Source organism: Nerophis lumbriciformis, linkage group LG01 (assembly GCF_033978685.3).
Source record: "Nerophis lumbriciformis linkage group LG01, RoL_Nlum_v2.1, whole genome shotgun sequence".
Classification (NCBI taxonomy): Eukaryota; Metazoa; Chordata; class Actinopteri; order Syngnathiformes; family Syngnathidae; genus Nerophis; species Nerophis lumbriciformis.
Window position 1 is genome coordinate 13,668,290 of NC_084548.2, and position 23,867 is coordinate 13,692,156.

Below are 23,867 nucleotides of genomic sequence, written 5' to 3' on the forward strand. Positions count from 1 at the left end.
ACCCTGGAGAAGATTACGCCTCTTTCCATTCCAGAGTTCCACTCTCAAGGAGAAGGTAAGAAATGTTTGTGTTAACATAGGTGCACTATGGTAAATGCATCTGCGTCTGCGTATTTGCTGACACAGTGTCACGGGGAATTGACTTATAGAGGAACCAGCTGTGTACAAACATGTAATAGCAATTACAGCCAGACTGGTCTGCGATATGTACCTGCCATGCTCAGAAATTCCTCCCTGCGGCTGAACTTTGCATCACATGCGTACATAAAAAAGATGTGCAAGTCAAAAATGTGAAGCTTTTTATTGAGTGGGGGAGTCATGTGACTGGCGAGGCCTTAAAATGGTGCAACTAGGTGCGGCAACCCTCGAGAAACTCCCTATGTTCAACATTTTTTTTCTGTCACTGCGCTCCCACCCACCACTTCCTTAAGGCCGACACGGAACAATAATGTTTGGTGTCTTTATTCGAAGTACACTACAGTGTATATCCCCTGCAGTAAACGTTATCGTTACTGACCGCCGTTAAGAGTGATTTGAAAAACACGCCTTTTCTTTCATCTTTTCTCCTTTAATCGAGCGGAATTGCGGTTGGAGGTTGGAGGCAACAGGAAGGAATCGGCCTCCTCGGATGTGTGAGTGGGCCTCGCGACGCCACCTCTGACCTTGTCTCGTGAGGGGATACAGCTCGCTTGTCAAACAATCGAGCGCCACCAGCAGGAGGAAGAGGCAGAGGTGGACTGCCTGAAGATTGATGTTTGCCTTAATGGGAAGTTGGAAAAAAAAAAAGCTTTTATTTTCTGACCATGACAAGCAGGGGGAAAAAAGAGCAGGTCTGAAATCACTCTAAAACTCTACTGTACCGTAAAGAGTAAATTACTTCATTCGCTCATTTGATTAAAGTTAAAGTTAAAGTACCAATGATTGTCACACACACACTAGGTGTGGCGAAATTATTCTCTGCATTTGACCCATCACCCTTGATCACCCCCTGGGAGGTGAGGGGAGCAGTGAGCAGCAGCGGTGGCCGCGCTTGGGAATAATTTTTGGTGATTTAACCCCCAATTCCAACCCTTGATGCTGAGTGTCATACTGCTGTAGCCAGCTGGCCACACACGGTAACCATGGCCCCGCGTCCCAATGCAAACGTGGCAGGGGGATCTCGGAGCTGCAGTGGTGCCCAGAGGCGTGATGCGCAGAACCACATTGTGGACACGCCCTGGCATCACCCAACCACTGCCCCGCTGCCTTGCGGGTTAGTCTGGGAAGACAAAAGGCTAGGGGAGCATACCCTGAGAGAAAAGCAAGTGCTGGTAGGCGCACCATAGGCGGTCCTCCGACAGACCGGAACTCCGGCAGCCTCCTGCTGCCGTGAGGAGGTGCCGGTCATCCTTCGGATACAGCTCCCCACAGCGAAGAAGTGACGTTGGAGTCTGCGCGTCTCCCTCGTCGTAAAATACCTCAACGGTGGAGTGGGCGGATGATGGTTGCATAGTAGCTCTGCCACGGTCACAAAGGCGGAAGAAGGCTGCAGCAAAGACGGGCCCCCAATTGTCTTGGTCTCCATGCCATTGGACCCTGGCCTTCTCTTTGCCAAGGACAGTGTGGTGGCTGTCTGTGCACCAGTCTCCCCACTGTAAAAGATTCCACACACAGGCGTTCTCCTGAAGGCAGTCCCAAAAACAGGAGGACAATCATACTCGTTTCGAGTGATTGCTAACAATAACTTGGTTCTTAACACTAACAAAACCAAAGAAGTAATTGTAGACTTCTGCAGGAAAGGGCAGAACAAACACCCTCCACTTTTAATTAATAACAATCTCGTAGAAAGGGTCAAGCATTTCAAATTCTTAGGGGTGAACATAACAGAAGATCTGCGCTGGGACATTAACACTGCTTCTACAGTCGGAAAAGCCCAACAACGTCTTTTTTTTTGAGGAAACTAAAATGCGCAAACATTCCGCAGAAATCAATGGTAAACTTTTACAATTGTGCCATCAGCAGTGTCCTCACTCACGGCTTTTTAGTGTGGTTTGCTAGCTGCACTAAAGCGAACCAACAGGCCCTCCAGCGAGTGGTTAAAGGGGAACATTATCACAATTTCAGAATTGTTAAAACCATTAAAAATCAGTTCCCAGTGGCTTATTATATTTTTAGAAGTTTTTTTCAAAATTTTACCCATCACGCAATATCCCTAAAAAAAGCTTCAAAGTGCCTGATTTTAACCACCCGTCCATTTTCCTGTGACGTCACATAGTGAAGCCAACACAAACAAACATGGCGCATAGAACAGCAAGGTATAGCGACATTAGCTCGGATTCAGACTCGGATTTCAGCGGTTTAAGCGATTCAACAGATTACGCATGCATTGAAACGGATGGTTGTAGTGTGGAGGCAGGTAGCGAAAACGAAATTGAAGAAGAAACTGAAGCTATTGAGCCATATCGGTTTGAACCGTATGCAAGCGAAACCGACGAAAACGTCACGACAGCCAGCGACACGGGAGAAAGCCAGGACGAATTCGTCGATCGCCTTCTAACCAACGATTGGTATGTGTTTGTTTGGCATTAAAGGAAACTAACAACTATGAACTAGGTTTACAGCATATGAAATACATTTGGCAACAACATGCACTTTGAGAGTGCAGACAGCCCAATTTTCATCAATTAATATATTCTGTAGACATACCCTCATGTCAGCAGGCCAGGGAAGCTAGGGTCAATATTCTTCTCTTGATCATCTTCGGGACGGTGTGAGCCAATACATCCAGGGGGGTTTAGCTCGCTCGTCTGCGGGAAGAAACTGCCGCCATTGCTTGCCGTGCTACCGAGGTCCTTTGTCCCTGAATTGCTCACACACTCCGGCAGATTCAATGGGGGTCTGGCGGCAGATTTCTTTGACTTTATCGTTGGAAATGCATCTGCTTTGAGTGTCGCAGGATATCCACACATTCTTGCCATCTCTGTCGTAGCATAGCTTTCGTCGGTAAAGTGTGCGGAACAAATGTCCAATTTCTTGCCACTTTCGCATCTTTGGGCCACTGGTGCAACTTGAATTCGTCCCTGTTCGTGTTGTTACACCCTCCGACAACACACCGACGAGGCATGATGTCTCCAAGGTACGGGAAACAGTCGAAAAAACGGAAAATAACAGAGCTGATTTGACTCGGTGTTTGAGAAAATGGCGGATTGCTTCCCGATGCGACGTCACGTTGTGACGTCATCGCTCCGAGAGCGAATATTAGAAAGGCGTTTAATTCGCCAAAATTCACCCATTTAGAGTTCGGAAATCGGTTAAAAAAATATCTGGTCTTTTTTCTGCAACATCAAGGTATATATTGACGCTTACATAGGTCTGGTCATAATGTTCCCCTTTAAAGCGGCGGGGAAAATGACAAGGACGATACTCCCAGAGATGAGTGCCATGTACACAACTCGCTGCCTAAAGCGAGTACACAACATCCTGAAGAACAGATACCACCCAGCACATGGCCTTTTCAACCTGCTACCCTCTGGAAGGAGGTATAGATCGATTTGCGCCAGGACCACCAGAATGTCTCACAGTCTGTATCCCTAGGCTGTGAGACTGCTAAATGAACAGCCTGCCCCTTTGCTGTCCCGGACCATCTTATTACCTCACTCTTCACCACCTCAATAACTGTGCTCTGGACATTGCATTGCTGCAACATCAACGTAACACCCATCAGACATCTGACTGTTCCCACCCCCACGTCCCTCTATTCGCCATCTTCCTAACAATGCTAAACTGTAAACTATGGTCAACCTGCACTTCAATGCAGTTTATATGCCGCTGGACAAAGCTCAAACAAAATCTCGTTGACATGTGTGACTTAAGTGTTATTATGACAATGACAATAAAGGAATTGATTGATTGATTGGAACAAGCCTATCAAATTAAGTAAGTAAGTAAATTGTATTTATAAAGCGCTTTTCACAGATAAAATCACAAAGCGCTGTACAAAATATAGGTGAAGTAAAACAATAATTCAATTTAAAACAACAGGGGCAACATCATAAAAAAGATACAAAGTGGATTACAAAATATAGTTTAAAAGGTGCATTAACTAAAAGCTTTACTAAAAAGAGAAGTTTTCAAATATTTCTTAAAAATTTCAACACAGTCAAGATCACGAAGGGACTGGTGCAAATGGTTCCAGAGTCTGGGAACTATAGCCTGGAATGCCAGGTCTCCGCGGATTTTAAAACAAGTTTTCGGGATCTTTAGAAGACCCTGGCTGTGCCCTGAAGAGTAGGGGCATAGCAAGTCAGTGATGTACTGAGGGGCCCCACCATGCGCTGGGAGGACGTTAAAGAAACTGCCGAACAATAAACCCACATAAGAAACCAAGAACTTGCCCTCGATCATTCTACAGTTATAACGTGATTGGGCAGGCACGCTGTTTATATTGTGGGAAAGCGGACGTGAATACAGGCTGTCCTCACTCAGGTCCGCATGGAGCTGGAGTGGGCGTGGCCTCCAGCTCCGCCTGAATTTTGGGAGATTTTCGGGAGAAAATTTGTCCCGGGAGGTTTTCGGGAGAGGCACTGAATTTCGGGAGTCTCCTGGAAAATCCGGGAGGGTTGGCAAGTATGAACACACGGAATGTCAGGACTAAAATCTTAAACTCTATGCGGAATTGAACTGGAAGCCAATGAAGACTGGATAAAATAGGGGTGATATGGGCTGTTCTGGGTGCACCGGTCAAAAGTCTGGCAGCCGCATTTTGTACAGTCTGAAGTCTCTTTAGCGTTGACTTGTTGAAAAGGGTGAAGAGACAATCGTAATAGTCAATGAGAGACGAAATGAACGTGTGAATGATCGACTGTATGCAAAAAGGCAGATACACACTAAATTAAACGGCACTCAATCACAGGACTCTCTAGTCATATTTTCTGTCAAACATGTTTATGGGTTATTTGTGAAAGGAGAGGTATGTGGATCATTCAAGATGCCATGGAAGTATCGGAATCAGATCGATACGTGCCATAATCTGTTGGTGGTGAACCCCAAGATGCAGAGATGGCAGGCGTAGCGCAGGAAAGCATGACTTTAATGTCAAAAGGAAATGCAGGGGAAACAGGAAACAGGATAACAGGAGACAGCAAACAGGATACTGTCATACCTGGGTGAAGTCTTGTCTGGGTTTTGCCTGGTTTCAGCTTTCTGTTTTATTTTGAAATGCTAACTTTATCGTTTCAGATCACTTGCCCTTCCTCGTGTGTCATCGTTTGTCCTCTTTCTGTCCTGTGCCAGGGTGTTTGGTATCTCCATGTGCGTACCTCCAGCATTTCTTTGCCACAGTCTTGTCCACGGCCATAGTCACGTCTTCGTGTACCTTTTGGATCCTCGAGAGACTTTTTGGTTTGTAACGTTTTCAGGTAAGATTATAGCTTCCTAGTATCACCTCTGTTGGTGTCTTTTGTTGTATTTAGTAATTTCACTTCTTAGCACCTTTTCCCCTCTGTAGCTGGAGCGCTTTGTGTTTGTTAATCATTTTGTAAATTTAGTGGTCAGGTTGGATCTGTTTTTATAGCTTGTTTTGTTTCTCCCACTTTTGGATCCTTTCCCTTGTCAAAACTGTCAGAACTTCTTGTCAGAACTGCTTTTTGATATCCTGCACCTGTGTTCAGAGTTCAATTCTGGTCGCGACAGATACCAGGAAACCAATCATTGAGCTCTGACCGGAGGGCGAGGCAGGCATTAATAGCAGCCAGCTGATTGACAACAGATGTGGCCAGGCTGCCAATCAGCAGCAGGTGAGGGGGAAACAGCACTAAGGGAGCCAAGCAGGAAATGGAACCAAAACAAGAGCGCTGACAAGAAACAAACACCAACCAAGGAAACACAACCTGATTGTCACAGATACTAGCGTGATGCAATTGAAATTACAACTAGATCCACTCGACAGCGGTCCCCTCCAAGGTTTCTCATTGAGTTTTTTCTTGCCCTGATGTGGGATCTGAGCCGAGGATGTCGTTGTGGCTTGTGCAGCCCTTTGAGACATTTGTGATTAAGGGCTATATAAGTAAACGTTGATTGATTAATTGATTGATATTTTTAGGCTCTCCTATACATATGCTTACTTTCACAAATATCTGTGTTTTGCTTGAATATATTGTATATAATAATGTATTGTGATATTGTTTAATAAGTTATTGGACACAGGGGGGTTTTGACAGAAAAAGGCCAAAAGATTTTAATGAGTATAGTACTATGTCGTAATACTATCATCTGCACCACCTTTTCTAGGCAATATAGAAATGATCTAGAGAACGGAGCCTACTTTTTAGACTTAGACTTAGACTTAGCCGTAAACTTCCTTTATTGTCATTCAAATTTGAACTTTACAGTACAGATAAGAACAACATTTCATTGCATTAGGTCGTTGTAGTGCAGAATAAACAGAATAAAAGAGCAATAAAGTGCAGATTGCACTTTTGCATTTACAAACCCTGTTTCCATATGAGTTGTGAAATTGTGTTAGATGTAAATATAAACGGAATACATAATTTGCAAATCCTTTTCAACCCATATTCAATTGAATGCACTACAAAGACAAGATATTTGATGTTCAAACTCATAAACTTTATTTTTTTTTTTGCAAATAATAATTAACTTAGAATTTCATGGCTGCAACACGTGCCAAAGTACTTGGGAAAGGGCATGTTCACCACTGTGTTACACAGCCTTTCCTTTTAACAACACTCAGTAAACGTTTGGGAACTGAGGAGACACATTTTTGAAGCTTCTCAGGTGGAATTCTTTCCCATTCTTGCTTGATGTACAGCTTAAGTTGTTCAACAGTCCGGGGGTCTCCGTTGTGGTATTTTAGGCTTCATAATGCGCCACACATTTTCAATGGGAGACAGGTCTGGACTACAGGCAGGCCAGTCTAGTACCCGCACCCTTTTACTATGAAGCCACGTTGATGTAACACGTGGCTTGGCATTGTCTTGCTGAAATAAGCAGGGGCGTCCATGGTAACGTTGCTTGGATGGCAACATATGTTGCTCCAAAACCTGGATGTACCTTTCAGCATTAATGGCGCCTTCACAGATGTGTAAGTTACCCATGTCTTTGGCACTAATACACCCCCATACCATCACAGATGCTGGCTTTTCAACTTAGCGCCTTTAACAATCCGGATGGTTCTTTTCCTCTTTGGTCCGGAGGACACGACGTCCACAGTTTCCAAAAACAATTTGAAATGTGGACTCGTCAGACCACAGAACACTTTTCCACTTTGTATAAGTCCATTTTAGATGAGCTCAGGCCCAGCGAAGCCGACGGCGTTTCTGAGTGTTGTTGATAAACGGTTTTCGCCTTGCATAGGAGAGTTTTAACTTGCACTTACAGATGTAGCGACCAACTGTAGTTACTGACAGTGGGTTTCTGAAGTGTTCCTGAGCCCATGTAGTGATATCCTTTACACACTCATGTTGCTTGTTGATGCAGTACAGCCTGAGGGATCGAAGGTCACGGGCTTAGCTGCTTACGTGCAGTGATTTCTCCAGATTCTCTGAACCCTTTGATGATATTACGGACTGTAGATGGTGAAATCCCTACATTCTTTGCAATAGCTTGTTGAGAAAGGTTTTTCTTAAACTGTTCAACAATTTGCTCACGCATTTGTTGACAAAGTGGTGACCCTCGCCCCATCCTTGTTTGTGAATGACTGAGCATTTCATGGAATCTACTTTTATACCCAATCATGGCACCCACCTGTTCCCAATTTGCCTGTTCACCTGTGGGATGTTCCAAATAAGTGTTTGATGAGCATTCCTCAACTTTATCAGTATTTATTGCCACCTTTCCCAACTTCTTTGTCACGTGTTGCTGGCATCAAATTCTAAAGTTAATGATTATTTGCAAAAAAAAAATGTTTATAAGTTTGAACATCAAATATGTTGTCTTTGTAGCATATTCAACTGAATATGGGTTGAAAATGATTTGCAAATCATTGTATTCCGTTTATATTTACATCTAACACAAATTCCAAACTCTTATGGAAACGGGGTTTGTAGACTTAGCCGTAAACTTTCTTTATTGTCATTCAAATTTGAACTTTACAGTACAGATAAGAACAACATTTCGTTGCATTAGCTCGTTGTAGTGCAGGATAAAAGAGCAATAAAGTGCAGATTGCACTTTTGCATATACATCCACGTTTACGGATGTATGTTATATTGTCTTTATAGTCAAGCGAGTTAATCTGTTTTGGGGGGGAATTGAGGGTTTTATGATGCGTTCAAGAGTCTTATGGCATGAGGAAAGAAGCTGTTAGAGAACCTGGAGGTTCTGCTATGGAACCTCTTGAAAACAGTCCCTGGTGTGGGTGGGAGGAGTCTCTACAGATTTTCTGAGCCCTGGTCAGGCAGCGGCTTTTTGCGATCTCCCGGATAGGAGGAAGAAAAGTCCTGATGATCTTAGCACGCCAAACTAAGCACTAACTGCGATGGTGCGCTCGAATGATCCAGAAGCAACAAACTGCGTTGTTGCAAAAAGTTTTTTCATATAGGACAGGGGTCGGCAACCCAAAATGTTGAAAGAGCCATATTGTACCAAAAGTATAAAAGAGTCATCGGTCTGGAGCCGCAAAAAATTAAAAGACTTATATAAGTGTTATAATGAAGGCAGCACATGATGTAAGTGGCTTATTAGTTATATTAACCTACTATCAAAATGACTATGTGTCGCAGGCTGACGCAAATCTTTGTTGGCAGAAATGTTGAAATGTAATATTTATTCTACACATTTTTACAACATTGAAAAACATAAGTAAAACTTCTCAGAAGGTGAGATAACTCCTGGAAATGACTGGCTTTTTAATGACCAAATGTATAGATGTACAGTATGTGTCCAAGTTAAAGGAAATGACAGGCCGTCTTCTTCTAATTTATTACAATCTTTGCAAGCTAGGTAAAGTTTGCTGTGGTCTGGAACAACGTGGCACACTAACAACTATCAGAAATGCAGCCAATAGTACATACAGATAATGTGTCATGAGACATGGAAAAACAAACCAAATAGACAGAGGACATAAGTAAAGGAAATTAAATTAGCTCAAATATACCTACAAATGATGCAATATGTACGTACAGCTAGCCTAAATAGCTATTACTACATTGATTAGCTTGCAGTCATGCAGTGACCGAATATGTCTGATTAGCGCTCCAACAAGTCAATCACATCGAAAAGCTCACCTTTGTGCATTCACGCACAGCATAAAATGTTTGGTGGACAAAATGAGACCTAGGAGTGGCGTAAAACACGTTTTTCTGCGGCAGCGTCGGAGAAAGTTATACATGTGAACAAACTGTTGAGTCACAGTACACACAACGGTGAGTTCGAGGGCCGCTGAAATTAGTAGGACAAAATGGCGCTCGCCAAATGCATCAGTACTCAGTGAACGATAAACACAAACCTATTAAACAGTGGGCTTTCTAACACTTAGGAAGGTTTGTGTCATGTTCATACTTGCCAACCTTGAGACCTCTGATTTCGGGAGGTGGGGGGCCGGGGGCGGGCGTGGTTGGGGACGTGGTTAAGAGGGGAGGAGTATATTTACAGCTAGAATTCACCAAGTCAAGTATTTCATATATATATATATATATATATATATATATATATATATATATATATATATATATATATATATATATATATATATACAAGAAATACTTGACTTTCAGTGAATTCTAGCTATAAATATATATTTATTTTATTTTATATATATATATATATATATATATATATATATATATATATATATATATATATATATATATATATATATATATATATATATATATATATAATAAATACTTGAATTTCAGTGTTCATTTATTTACACATATACACACACATAACACTCATCTACTCATTGTTGAGTTAAGGGTTGAATTGTCCATCCTTGTTCTATTCTCTGTCACTATTTTTCTAACCATGCTGAACACCCTCTCTGATGATGCATTGCTGTGTGGCACGCACAAAAGTGCTTTCATCAAATGCACTAGATGGCAGTATTGTCCTGTTTAAGAGTGTCACAACATTGCTGTTTACGGCAGACGAACTGCTTTACGGTAGACGAAAACGTGACTGCTGTTGTTGTGTGTTGTTGCCGCGCTGGGAGGACGTTAATAAAACTGCCTAACAATAAACCCACATAAGAAACCAAGAACTCGCCCTCCATCATTCTACAGTTATAACGTCATTGGGCAGGTACGCTGTTTATATTGTGGGAAAGCGGACTCAGGTCCGCATGGACCTGAGTCCGCCTGAATTTCGGGAGATTTTCGGGAGAAAATGTGTCCCGGGAGGTTTTCGGGAGAGGAGCTGAATTTCGGGAGTCTCCCGGAAAATCTGGGAGGGTTGGCAAGTATGGTCATGTTTGTCCTCCTTCAGAAACCATATTACAACAAAAAAACATTTTTCACCCCATTTTTTTTTTTACATTTCCATACATTTTTTAAAAAAGCTCCACGGAGCCACCAGGGCGCCACTAAAGAGCCGCATGTGGCTCTAGAGCCGCGGGTTGCTGACCCCTGATATAGGAAATACGGTACAGGTCAAAAGTTTGGACACACCTTCTCATTCAATGCGTTTTCTTTATTTTCATGACTATTTACATTTTACATTGTCACTGAAGGCATCAACACTATGAACGAACACGTGGAGTTATGTACTTAACAAAAAAAGGTGAAATAACTGAAAACATGTTTTATATTCTATTTTGTTCAAAATAGCCACCCTTTGCTCTGATTACTGAAACGTTAACAAAAACGTCTCTTTTTTTAAATAAATACATATAAATTATATATAGGAATGAGGTTGATCCCTTCGACCTGGTCAATTGAAAAGTAGCTCGCCTGCAGAAAAAGTGTGGGCCGCCCCTGCGTTAGACTAACCGAGCACATTCACAAAGAAACCACGGGATATTTTCCAGTCAGGGGGTCAATATTTGCTCGTGCGTAGTTTTCACAACATGTTCTGGGGTCAAAGTCTAGTTTAATCACACCACCTCCATCATTCAGGACGTCGGGTTCAAGGTATTATTTAATAAAAGCGTGTCATGAAAAAATGACGGCGTCGTCTGTGATTCCACTGCATTTCTCACCAACTATGGTATAATGGTGTGCATGTGTCATTCCCAAGTGCATAGCTCACAATCCTGGGATATGAGAGTTCCCTTCTCCTTGTATTTCTCTTTTCTTTCTTCCACCCTCCTCCAGTTCCTTCCTTTGCCTTACTTACTCCCTATCCATCATTTCCTGTTGACTCATCATTTGCCAGCACTGTGATTACACTATTAATTGTGAACACACGTCACCACTTGCCCAGCGGTATGTCACTGGAAAATCTAACATTCAAAAAAAGCCTATCAGAAATCCTTTTCTTTAAAGACAAACCTCGCCGCAACGTTCAAGTGAGTAGGATTGGACGGTTCACACATGTGTTCACGTGACTTGGAAAATAAAGACCCATTGCTCTGCGCAGTTTGAAGCCGCGTCCTCGCTGATTTAAGAGGCAGGAAGTGATGACATGGTGAGGTTAAGCCCACGTTAAAACGTAGGCAGCACATGCCCGCCTGAGAGGGGGGCCTGTGGTGGACTGGTGGCTGACTCATTGAAAAAACAGCCTGTGAGTCACAGTGCAAGCTCCTGGAGTGGATCTGGCACTGGTGTGTTGTTGTTGTTGTGAGGACTAAATAGCTCCATAAAGGATAAGAGAACTCCAACATGACCTTTACATAAGAGCTACTTGCATTGACTAACAGACGAGACTGGCGGACAGTGCGGTGTCAACCTGCACTGGCATCGGGTCAAAGTTTGCCGTGATTCAATCATTTCATCATTGCTTTACTTTGTGCTACACACCCTTATTGCTAGTATAAACAGAGGGAGTCTGTTCTTACTGTCATACTGGAGGAACTAAAACCAATTTACTGTAAACCATATATATGAAAACAGTTTTCTTCAAATTTGAGCCTGTTTGACAAAAAATGCCAGGTTCCCAAAAACTACTGTAGAAATGACATACACTCTGTAATACGGATGTGTGTATATATATATAAATATATATCGGTGACGTGCGGTGAGGTTGATGGCTGGTGAGGCACTGACTTCATCACAGTCAGATTTACAAACATATGAACCCTAAAGAGTATCTTATTCACCATTTGATTGGCAGCAGTTAACGGGTTATGTTTAAAAGCTCATACCAGCATTCTTCCCTGCTTGGCACTCAGCATCAAGGGTTGGAATTGGGGGTTAAATCACCAACAATTATTCCCGGGCGCGGCGCCGCTGCTGCCCACTGCTCCCCTCACATCCCAGGGGGTGATAAATAAATAAATGATAAATGGGTTGTACTTGTATAGCGCTTTTCTACCTTCAAGGTACTCAAAGCGCTTTGACACTACTTCCACATTTACCCATTCACACACACATTCACACACTGATGGAGGGAGCTGCCATGCAAGGCGCTAACCAGCACCCATCAGGAGCAAGGGTGAAGTGTCTTGCTCAGGACACAACGGACATGACGAGGTTGGTTCTAGGTGGGGATTGAACCAGGGACCCTCGGGTTGCACACGGCCACTCTTCCACTGCGCCACGCCGTCCCTATCAAGGGGATGGGTCAAATGCAGAAGACAAATTTCACCACACCTAGTGTGTGTGTGACAATCATTGGTACTTTAACTTAACTTTAACTCTACACATACAAACTGTAGCACACAAAAAAGCACATTAAATTAAAAAAAGGTTATTATGGTCTTACCTTTACTTATAAGTGCGGGAACAGTGGTGTTCGTGTTGGAGGAGTTGTGAATGAATGAAATATGAAATCCGTGCTGCAGTCTGCAGGTGTACCTAATGTTGTGTCCCTGCAGTCGTTCACGGCTCCTCCGGCGTGAGCATTGTTGTTTTTGCACTTTTTGGCTTCTTGTTAAGTTTTTTTTGGGTGGATTCGGTCTTGCACGTGGAGGGTTTGGGTGTGGCTTTGGTTGGTGTGGCGCTCCCGTCGGGGGGTGCATTAACCGGCACCAGGAGGCGGGATTACTGCGAGCCTCAGCCAGTGCGTCTTCGCAGCAGTTTTATGATTGCTCAGCACAATAAATACGTTACACACATACAGTTGTTGACAAAATACACTGTACATTATATACCTCAGCTATCTAAACTATGGAAATGTATAATATAGTTACGGTCTCACTGCACAGCAGGCCAGCAGTTAGCCGAGTCCGCAATCCATGTTGAGGCACAACTGAGTGACGTGCCTCAACTGGCTGCTGATCACCGCACCGTCTCTTCTCAGTATTTGAACGGCAAATGTGAAAATTCTGCGATTTTGAATAAAAATCATTTAAAACTGGTGAAGTTAAATGGAAAATAACTTTATAGTATAATCACTGAATACATATAACAATTTAATAAATTTTTTTTCTTTTTACATTTTTTTTCTTTCCATGATGGATATATATCAGTGACCGCATGTCACTGATATATATATATATATATATATATATATATATATATATATATATATATATATATATATATATATATATATATATATATATACCAGCGCCCCCCGCGACCCCAAAGGGAATAAGCGGTAGAAAATGGATGGATGGATGGATGGATGTATATACAAATAAAATCAGGGAAACCTGCGAAACAGGCTTGTAGGGATGATATAGCCTCTGTGTTTTTTCCTGCACTGTAAAAAAAAATCCTATTTTATGGTTAATTTACTCTAAATTTCTACTGTAATTTTTCTATTTTTTTCAAATAATTTATAAAACTGTAGAATTGAAGACCATCCATGCATCCATCCATCTTCTTCCGCTTATCCGAGGTCGGGTCGCGGGAGCAGCAGCCTAAGCAGGGAAGCCCAGACTTCCCTCTCCCCAGCCACTTCTTCCAGCTCCTCCCGGGGGATCCTGAGGCGTTCCCAGGCCAGCCGGGAGACATATTCTTCCCAACGTGTCCTGGGTCTTCCCCGTGGCCTCCTACCAGTCGGACGTGCCCTAAACACCTCCGGAGGGAGGCGTTCGGGTGGCATCCTGACCAGATGCCCGAACCACCTCATCTGGCTCCTCTCGATGTGGAGGAGCAGCGGCTTTACTTTGAGCTCCCCCCGGATGACAGAGCTTCTCACCCTATCTCTAAGGGAGAGCCACGCCACCCAACGGAGGAAACTCATTTCGGCCGCTTGTACCCGTGATCTTGTCCTTTCGGTCATAACCCAAAGTTCATGACCATAGGTGAGGATGGGAACGTAGATCGACCGGTAAATTGAGAGCTTTGCCTTCCGGCTCAGCTCCTTCTTCACCACAACGGATCGATACAGCGTCCGCATTACTGAAGACGCCGCACCAATCCGCCTGTCGATCTCACGGTCCACTCTTCCCTCACTCGTGAACAAGACTCCGAGGTACTTGAACTCCTCCACTTGGGGCAAGATCTCCTCTCCAACCCGGAGATGGCACTCCACCCTTTTCCGGGCGAGAACCATGGACTCGGACTTGGAGGTGCTGATTCTCATCCCAGTCGCTTCACACTCGGCTGCGAACCGATCCAGTGAGAGCTGAAGATCCTGGCCAGATGAAGCCATCAGGACCACATCATCTGCAAAAAGCAGAGCCCTAATCCTGGAGCCACCAAACCGGATCCCCTCAACGCCTTAACTGCGCCTAGAAATTCTGTCCATAAAAGTTATGAACAGACAGAATTAAAGACATTATCTGTAAATAAACAATCCGCCTGTTATTTTAAGTAATATGCCAGTAATGACAAACTATGTATATTTCTATTTTTTTTACAGAAAAATACCAAATTAATTATACTTTGTGTTTTCTTAAATTACTTTCAAATTCATGTAAAATTACAGTAATTATCTTACATTAAATATGGAGCTTGTTATATAAAAGTCTATGTCCATACTAACAATCTAACACAGGGGTGTCAAACTCAAATACAGAGTGGGCCAAAATTTAAAACTGAACAAAGCAGCGGGCCGAGATTGAACAAATTAACCTTTAACGTACTCTACGAGCTATCGTCACGTCCGCTTTTCATCCATTCTAACATCGTTCAGACCCAGTCACAAAATATGTGCGGCTTCTGTACGCACACACGAGCGAATGCAATGCATACTTCATCAACAGCGATACAGGTTACACTGGGGATGCCAGTATAAAAATATTTAACACTGTTAGAAATATACGCCACACTGTGAATCCACACCAAACAAGAATGACAAACACATTTTGGGAGAACATCCGCACCGTAACACAACATAAACACAACAGAACAAATACCCAGAATCACACACCTTGTAGCGTCCCGGAAGAGTTAGTGCTGCAAAGGGTTCTGGTTTGGTGTGTATTCACAGTGTGGCGTATATTTCTAACAGTGTTAAAGTTTTTTATTCGGCTACCCTCAGTGTAACCTGTATCGCTGTTGATGAAGTATGGCTGGCGTTCACCACTTGGGCTCAGGAACACTTCAGAAACCCACTGTCAGTAACTACAGTTGGTCGCTACATCTGTAAGTGCAAGTTAAAACTCTCCTATGCAAGGCAAAAACCGATTATCAACAACACCCAGAAACGCCGTCGGCTTTGCTGGGCCTGAGCTCATCTAAGATGGACTGATACAAAGTGGAAAAGTGTTCTGTGGTCTGACGAGTCCACATTTCCAAATTGTTTTTGGAAACTGTGGACGATGTGTCCTCCGGACCAAAGAGGAAAAGAACCATCCGGATTGTTATAGGCGCAAAGTTGAAAAGCCAAAATCTGTGATGGTATGGGGGTGTATTAGTGCCCAAGACATGGGTAACTTACACATCTGTGAAGGCGCCATTAATGCTGAAAGGTACATACAGGTTTTGGAGCAACATATGTTGCCATCCAAGCAACGTTACCATGGACGCCCCTGCTTATTTCAGCAAGACAATGCCAAGCCACGTGTTACATCAACGTGGCTTCATAGTAAAAGAGTGCGGGTACTAGACTGGCCTGCCTGTAATCCAGACCTGTCTCCCATTGAAAATGTGTGGCGCATTATGAAGCCTAAAATACCACAACGGAGACCCCCGGACTGTTGAACAACTTAAGCTGTACATCAAGCAAGAATGGAAAAGAATTCCACCTGAGAAGCTTAAAAAAATGTGTGTCCTAAGTTCCCAAACATTTACTGAGTGTTGTTAAAAGGAAAGGCCATGTAACACAGTGGTGAACATGCCCTTTCCCAACTACTTTGGCACGTGTTGCAGCCATGAAATTTTAAGTTAATTATTTGCAAAAAAAAAAAAAGTTTATGAGTTTGAACATCAAATATCTTGTCTTTGTAGTGCATTCAACTGAATATGGGTTGAAAAGGATTTGCAAATCATTGTATTCCGTTTATATTTACATCTAACACAATTTCCCAACTCATATGGAAACGGGGTTTGTATAAGCTTAATAGGTTCTGTGATGGAACTCTTAATTCAAAACCCTTGCATCACAAATCAACGCTGTCTATTGAAATTAACTGAAATTAATTCAATTGGCGCTTACCCCACCCCCAAAACAGCAGATTCAAAATGTAACATGCCTTTTAAAATAGAAAAAATACCCTTTTAGATAAAAACAGTGTGTAAAAAATACAATAGAATGTACTACTTACAACTACAGTAGTTTTATGAAGTAATGTAATAATAATGTACAATACAGCATTTACCTTGGAGTGTGGACTTTTACAGTACTCTATATTGATATTTTTCCACAAGTCAATCTTTTACCACAACTTCTGCCTGAAATATACATATTCAGTACTAACTGTATTTTGGGAATTTTTAACCATTTAAAAGCAGGAATGTTTATATAACTGAAGTATTTTTAATGGAGGGAAAAATCAAAGTTTAAGTAAAAACACATCTATATTGTTTTTCAGACACCATTACAAACTTACAGAGCAATACACTTAACAAGGCTGGAACATTAGCTGCATGCTTAGAGTGGAAACATGTATTGACATCTGGTGGATACAAAAATAATAAATAATTGAAGGTCAGATTCAAATCTTAACATGAAGGATTACACTACTTTATGTTGAGGAAAATGAGACATTTTTGTGATCAGTTGTTTGGTCAATTTGAGGAAAGAGAGCTAAGATGTTTTAATAAATAATATATTATATGTTCCTGCAACAACAAAAAAAGAAAATACAAAAATCTACACTACATGTCCTATAATAATCTTACGGAAAAAATTAATAAAATGCTCTAATCCTGCCAAAACCAGTCTGTTAATTATGGCAAAATATAACATTTTGATTATTTATTTTATTGCACATAGTACTTTATATTAAAGTACTTCATATTAAACTGTTTATAAGCATCAGAATGATCCATTTGAATGCTATCCAGGACAAGATTAGTCAGCCTTAATATGTCCTAAAGTCCTGTAATGGTGTGCTGTTGTTGACATTGTGCAATGACAATAAAGACCTACCTACCTACCTTGTTGACATTATCTTCGTGCAGTACGTGCAGGGAGGTGTCTTCTTCTGTTCCAGTGCAGTCATAAGGTGCACTCCACGTATACATTTGTTTGTGTAAGCTATGTAAATTGGTCATTTTGGTCATTTAAAACAAAAACAAAAGATAACAAAATAATTACAAACCCCGTTTCCATATGAGTTGGGAAATTGTGTTAGATGTAAATATAAACGGAATACAATGATTTGCAAATAATTTTCAACTCATATTCAGTTGAAAATGCTACAAAGACAACATATTTGATGTTCAAACTGATAAACATTTTTTTTTTTTTTGCAAATAATCCTTAACTTTAGAATTTGATGCCAGCAACACGTGACAAAGGCAAGAAATATTGATAAAGTTGAGGAATACTCATCAAACACTTATTTGGAACATCCCACAGGTGAACAGGCAAATTGGGAACAGGTGGGTGCCATGATTGGGTATAAAAGTAGATTCCATGAAATGCTCAGTCATTCACAAACAAGGATGGGGCGAGGGTCACCACTTTGTCAACAAATGTGTGAGCAAATTGTTGAACAGTTTAAGAAAAACCTTTCTCAACCAGCTATTGCAAGGAATTTAGGGATTTCACCATCTACGGTCCGTAATATCATCAAAGGGTTCAGAGAATCTGGAGAAATCAGTGCACGTAAGCAGCTAAGCCTGTGACCTTCGATCCCTCAGGCCGTACTGCATCAACAAGCGACATCAATGTGGAAAGGAGATCACCACATGGGCTCAGGAACACTTCAGAAACCCACTGTCAGTAACTACAGTTGGTCGCTACATCTGTAAGTGCAAGGTAAAACTCTCCTATGCAAGGCGAAAACCGTTTAACAACAACACCCAGAAACGCCGTCGGCTTCCCTGGGCCTGAGCTCATCTAAGATGGACTGATACAAAGTGGAAAAGTGTTCTGTGGTCTGACGAGTCCACATTTCAAATTGTTTTTGGAAACTGTGGACGTCGTGTCTTCCGGACCAAAGAGGAAAAGAACCATCCGGCTTGTTATAGGCGCAAAGTTGAAAAGCCAGCATCTGTGATGGTATGGGGGTGTATTAGTGCCCAAGACATGGGTAACTTACACATCTGTGAAGGCGCCATTAATTCTGAAAGGTACATACACGTTTTGGAGCAACATATGTTGCCATCCGAGCAACGCTACCATGGACGCCCCTGCTTATTTCAGCAAGACAATGCCAAGCCACGTGTTACATCAACATGGCTTCATAGTAAAAGAGTGCGGGTACTAGACTGGCCTGCCTGTAGTCCAGACCTGTCTCCCATTGAAAATGTGTGGCGCATTATGAAGCCTAGAATACCACAACGGAGACCCCGGACTGTTGAACAACTTAAGCTGTACATCAAGCAAGAATGGGAAAGAATTCCACCTGAGAAGCTTAAAAAATGTGTCTCCTCAGTTCCCAAATGTTTACTGAGTGTTGTTAAAAGGAAAGGCCATGTAACACAGTGGTGAACATGCCCTTTCCCAACTACTTTGGCACGTGTTGCAGCCAAGAAATTCTAAGTTAATTATTATTTGCAAAAAAAAAAATAAAGTTTATGAGTTTGAACATCAAATATCTTGTCTTTGTAGTGCATTCAATTGAATATGGGTTGAAAATGATTTGCAAATCATTGTATTCCGTTTATATTTACATCTAACACAATTTCCCAACTCATATGGAAACGGGGTTTGTAGAAAAGGGTCCAGGTTGCATCAGCTCTGTGCTCTGTTTATGTATTGTGTGCCCTTTGATCTCTTTAATGTTTCCCTCTTGTTTTCATGTGTTTTTGTTTTTTTTGCCTTATCTTTTGTGGACATTTTGTATCTGCACTGCAACCACCTAATTTCCCCATTGAGGGGTAAATAATGTATATCCTGTCCTATCCTATCTTGCAAGAATTACATCACAAGAACAACCGTCCACTGAACTACTAAAAACAGTGAGAAACCTGGTTAACAAATCATACACAATTTAGACATCAACTAAGCTAAATCGGACATATCTTTTTGTCCCTGTTGTAGATAAAACATGTTTCTACCCCGCAAGAAATTCCACAATTTGAGACTTCATCATGTATCCGTGTGCTTTGTATCACAGGGACAGCTGCTATGTAAGTGAGTACACGGCCGACTTGTGACGTCACGAGTATGACGAGCATGTTTATTATCGAGCTTCACTTGCCGTCCACGTACGACGTGTTCCAGCAGACAGGAGGGTAGCCCGCCGACCTAAATCACAACTAAGGACTTCAAGTGATTTGTTTTTGAGAAGCCCGTTTGCTCGACGTCACAAAATGACGAGGCGGAGGTGCGTTCAAAGGCCTGTTGGACGTGTTGCTAACGTGAGCTAGCAACCTCAGCTAACCTCTATCCAGCAGGGGGCGACAAAGCAGCACTAGCAGGTCTAACTACATTTATTATTATTATTATTATTATTATTATTATTATTATTATTAAAAGTTATGGTAATAACGTTCGCTAATGTTTTAGTTTATTTAAAAAATGCTGGACACAATAATATTGTTCAATTCAAAATTCAACATGCCTGAAAAGGAAGAAGAATCAACGTTTTTTTTAATCCTACTCCTTACACATATTTCCTTTAGTGTGTGTGAACCATTTTCTTCTTGGAAATGAAATAATAAAACATGTAATAGAAGACTATTGGTATAGTAGACATTTGTGGGTCACAGCATTCTCTTCCCATACACAGTCGTGGTCAAAAGTTTACATACACTTGTAAAGAACATAATGTTAAAGTTAAAGTACCAATGATTGTCTCACACACACACTCGGTGTGGCGAAATTATTCTCTGCATTTGTCATGGCTGTCTTGAGTTTCCAATCATTTCTACAACTCTTATTTTTTTGTGATAGAGCAGGGGTGTCAAATACAGAGTGGGCCAAAATTTAAAACTGAACAAATTAACCTTTTTGAAAGGGACCCAAACAAATTTTGCATTAAATATTGAACAATCAAGGCTTATATAACTTTATAGTGACATGCAAAATCGAGTTTCAAATAATAATAATAATAATTAAAAAATATCGATGGCATATCAAATACAATTTAAGTAAAAATTGAATGCCTCTTTTCTATTTGCAGCCTTCTGAGGTAAATATCAACATTAACTTTTTCCACAGGCTAATAAATTTGAAAATAAAATAATGAATAAACCAACCATTCTGGACTTTAAACTGCTCAGTTTGCAACACACTGGTCTAATCTGATGTGCCCAAGTCAGATACCTGTCATCTTTTCTTGGATGCTAGTTCATTATTGTCGAGGCTCAGGCTTTGAGCTGAGGCAACCTTCATTATCGAACTAAGGTGTTCATAAGTCATTATATCTCGTATTCCACAGTCTTGGGGGCGTGCCTTACAGGTACTATCTTTAACGTCCTCTACGAGCTGTCGTCACGTCCGCTTTTCATCCCTTCTAACAACGTGCCCGCCCAGTCACAAGATATGAGCGGCTTCTGAACGCACACTTACGCGAATGCAATGCATACTTCATCAACAGCGATACAGTTTACACTGAGAGTGGCCGTAAAAGCAACTTTAGCATTGTTAGAAATATACGCCACACTGTGAATCCACACCAAACAAGAATGACAAACACATTTTGGGAGCACATCCACACAGTAACACAACATAAACACAACAGAACAAATACCCAGAACCCTTTGGAGCACTAACTCTTCCAGGACGCTACAAAATCCCCCCCCCCCCCCCCACCCCCCACCCCCCCACACACACACACACACACACCCCCACACACACACACACACACGCACACACACACACACACACACACACACACACACCTCGTAGCTTCCCGGAAGAGTTAGTGCTGCAAAGGGTTCTGGGTATTTCTTCTGTTGTGTTTATGTTGTGTTACTGTGCGGATGTTCTCCCGAAATGTGTTTGTCATTCTTGTTTGGTGTGGATTCACAGTGTGGCGTATATTTCTAACAATGTTAAAGGTTTTTATACTGGCACTCTCAGCGTAACCTGTATCGCTGAAGGTCAAGTATACGTTGCATTAACTTCTATATACGGGCTGAAGCCGCCCACACACATTATGTGACTGGGCCAGCAGTCGTTGGACTGAATGATAAAGGGACGCAACGATTCTCTGGAGGTGCACTGAAATTTGGGAGTCTCCCGGGAGGTTTGGCTAGTATGAGATTTAGCGGTGTATTGCGGCACCGCCGCTGTATATAATCGGCGGGCCAGCTCTAGTGTTAATTTGATGTCGCCTCAAGGGCCAAGTGAAATTACACGGCGGGCCAAATTTGGTCCGCGGGCCAAAGTTTGACACCCATGTGATAGAGTGATTGGAGCACATAATTGTAGGTCACAAAAAACATTCATGAAGTTTGGTTCTTTTATGAAATTATTATGGGTGTACTGAAAATGTGACCAAATCTGCTGGGTTAAAAGTATACATACAGCAATGTTAATATTTGGTTACATGTCCCTTGGCAAGTTTCACTGCAATAAGGCGTGTTTGGTAGCCATCCACAAGCTTCTGGCAAGCTTCTGGTTGAATTTGTGACCTCTCCTCTTGACAAAATTGGTGCAGTTCAGCTAAATTTGTTGGTTTTCTGACATGGACTTGTTTCTTCAGCATTGTCCACATGTTTAAGTCAGGACTTTAGGAAGACCATTCTAAAACCTTATTCTAGCCCAGGCCTGGGCAATTATTTTGACTTGGGGGCCAAATTTAGAGAAAAAAATGTGTCTGAGGGCCGGTATATCTGATTTTTAGGAACACTAATACAAAACCTCACAATAATGTCTAAATGGCTAAAAACGTTATGACAGACCGCCTTAAAAAAAGGAATGGAATTCAAAAAAAATAATTTTACTGAATGAGACATGAAAATAAAGAATGTGGTATTTTCAATATTAACTATGAACGATAAAACACTGAATATTGACAACAAATGAACGTCACACGTCCTCTCGATTGACATGATTTACAATCAAGCTAGCAACAAAAATGCAACAAACACAGCGAAATATGAATGTGAAAGGTAAAAAAACCAACTATCCACAATCTGATGTATCTGATATATCACTAAGCTTTAGAACTTTCTTGTAAAAATCTCCTTCCGCGTCTGTCCCTGACACCCGCATTTCAGGCTGGCCGCTCTGGAAACACTCTGTGGAAACGCTCCCCACCCACACTGCTTGGTGCCTCGTCTGAGCTGCTGTGACTTAGATTACCATTGTAACTAATTATATTACCATAGTAACTAGTATATCATGCAAAAGCACAGATTCCAACCATTGAAATATTTTGTTTAGTTCAAGACTTACGGTCATTTGAAAACATCACTGCACATCATAATGGCAGCTACAGTTTCCATCTTAAAGATTTAAAATAATAATTTGGGAAATGCCCGGCGGGCCAGATTGAAAAGCTTAATGGGCCGCATGTGGCCCCCGGGCTTTAATTTGCCCAGGTCTGTTCTAGCCTGATTTAGCCATTCCTTTACCACTTTTGACGTGTGTTTGGGGTCATTGTCCTGTTGGAACACCCAACTGCGCCCAAGACCTAACCTCCGGGCTGATGATTTTAGGTTGTCCTGAAGAATTTGGAGGTAATCCTCCTTTTTCATTGTCCCATTTACTCTCTGTAAAGCACCAGTTCCATTGGCAGCAAAACAGGCCCAGAGCATAATACTACCACCACCATGCATGACGGTAGGCTTGGTGTTCCTGGGATTAAAGGCCTTACCTTTTCTCCTCCAAACATATTGCTGGACATTGTGGCCAATTTTGTCAACAGGAGTGGTCAAAAACTCAACCAGAAGCTTGCCAGTAGCTTGTGGACGGCTACCAAAAGTGCCGTATTGCAGTGAAACTTGCCAAGGGACATGTAATCAAATATTAACATTGCTGTATGTATACTTTTAACCCAGCAGATTTGGTCACATTTTCAGTAGACCCATAATAAATTCATAAAAGAACCAAACTTCATGAATGTTTTTTGTGACCAACAAGTATATGCTCCAATCACTCTATCACAAAAAAATAAAAGTTGTAGAAATTATTGGAAACTCAAGACAGCCATGACATTATGTTCTTTACAAGTGTATGTAAACTTTTGACTACGACTGTACCTTGTTAACCCCATGCTTTATGCTGGACTAACTGGCTCATAGTGGTACATTGTTTCAGTTCCTTGCTCAAACTGTTCCAAAATAATCTACCCGAGTATGCCAAAAGGTTTTAGTAATGTCCCTTTTTACAGATGTTAACTGCATTTAAAACAACGACAGGTTGGGTCTTTTAAA

At 41.7% G+C, this 23,867-nt stretch overlaps 1 protein-coding gene across 4 annotated transcripts in view; it reads left to right on the forward strand.

Moving 5' to 3' along the window:
- Positions 1–19,696: 19,696 nt before the first annotated feature.
- Positions 19,697–23,867, forward strand: part of LOC133616341 (outer dynein arm-docking complex subunit 1-like) — a 36,818-nt gene continuing 32,647 nt past the window's right edge. For 2 of the 4 annotated variants that reach the window (XM_061975496.1, XM_061975504.2), the window contains exon 1: positions 19,698–19,961. The gene's annotated coding sequence lies outside the window, so the exon portion shown is untranslated. Of the gene's footprint in view, positions 19,962–23,867 lie in introns of all 4 variants that reach the window. The other 2 variants (XR_009816852.1, XM_061975487.2) reach the window with 2 other exon arrangements.